Raw genomic sequence first — 1,761 nt, 5'->3', positions numbered from 1 at the left:
CTTCCCCGGCCCCGCCCTCTCCTCGCCCCGCCCCCCAGTCTGGCTTCCCAGGGCTCCCATTGGCCCCTCGGCCTTTTGAATAGTGCCCGGCGCTGCCGATTGGTTCTGCGACATGGCGCGTCCGCCCCGCCCCACCCCGCGGCAAGGCCCGCGATGGGGGAAGAGGATCGCTGCGGGTCTGGCCGTGGTGCGGCCCAGAAGGCGTATTTGACCGGGCCTTATCTCAGCCGCCCAGGCGCACTTGTAGCCCGCTGACCGCGCGCATTCCCCGCCCTTTCCCTCCCGGCACTCGCCACAGTTGTCTGGCGATGCACAGTAGGGAAATTGGTGTGTGAAGTGGCTTGGCGGGAGATATAAAAGGGCTATAAAGTAAATTTGCATAGTGGTAACTAAAGATCAACTGACCGAGACCGAAAGTACTTCTTGCTAAAACACTATTGCTGCTCTCCTTACCGTGTTAAAAAAAAAAACAAAAAAACAAAAAAAACCAGAAGACTCCAGGGCAAGCAGTGGCTACGAAGGCAATCTGGGGCTCCTTTGTCTTGGCGATGGCTGCACGTCGATAGAAACTGACCTGGACCGCAGCTTGGGGGCAGTGGGGCCAGTGGGTGGGAGGGGGTTGGTGAAGAATGTCCAAGGGTTCCCTACAGCTCGCAGCGTTCCTAGCCCGACTGCTGTGAGGAGGGGGATTAACATTAAGTGGAGGTCCTGCAGAGATATGGTAGAAGATATTCAACAACGTGCGGCGTGGAAGAGAAAATTCTGTGCCGTATGCAGTGAGATGCCACTTGACGTGCATCCCACAAGTCTGGTTTTACTTGGCTTCCAAAATGCTGAATCATTACATTGTTAACTCCGAATCTGTTATGGATCCTAAAGCTTTTTTTTCTCTCCAAGTTATCATTATTGGTTAGTTTGTTTCCTTCCTTTGAGGTCAAGAGTTTAAAGCAGTCCATTGAGGTTCCCCATTTTGCAGCGTGGTTTTAATCAAAGTATTTCTTAACCCAACTACTAGGTTAACCTAACTTACTAGGTAAATTTATGTGAATTTCTATTTTGGAAACACTATCCATTAAATTATAATAAGTCGGCGTTACCATTTATAGCCCAGCTTCGGGTGCAAGAGCTCTCATTTTCTCACACTTATATAAGTACAAAACACCCAGGTTTACTACTACAAAAATAAGAAAAAAAAAATACATTGAGCTTTCTCTGTCATTCACATCCAGTGTGAATGAGTTCATCCGAGCCTTTCCCTAGAACAAATTCTGACATCAAATTGTCATTGTCATCAAATTTGCCCTGGGTGGAAATCTGAGCTATAGGAATGCACACCGAACTTCAAAGTCAGAAAACCTCTGTGATTTTTGGCAAAGCCCTCAGCCTCAGTTGTCTTAGCCCTTAAGGTGAGATAGTATTAGTGCTACCTCATTTTTTGCAGCAAATGACACAGAAATGAAAACACTGTAGCGGGTATGTGGGGACCTAAGATAGTAACTATTCCTAATAGCCATGAAGTGCTTCATTATTCTTTTCTCCTATCTTCTACACAGAACCAAGATTTCACTGGATTTCCCTTGAGGTACACATTTCCTGGATTTTTCCACTTATGAAATAAAAGAAGATTCATTAAAAAACACACTTCATTTTAAAGATCAGGTTTATAAAGTCTCGTCATAACAAAATGAAATTAAAAGATCGTAAATCACTAGAGTTAGCTTAGTTAACATTCTACCTTATAAATTTTAAAAGACATTCTTA

Source organism: Eschrichtius robustus, chromosome 3, assembly GCF_028021215.1.
Source record: "Eschrichtius robustus isolate mEscRob2 chromosome 3, mEscRob2.pri, whole genome shotgun sequence".
NCBI lineage: Eukaryota > Metazoa > Chordata > Mammalia > Artiodactyla > Eschrichtiidae > Eschrichtius > Eschrichtius robustus.
This window is presented reverse-complemented; position numbering follows the sequence as displayed.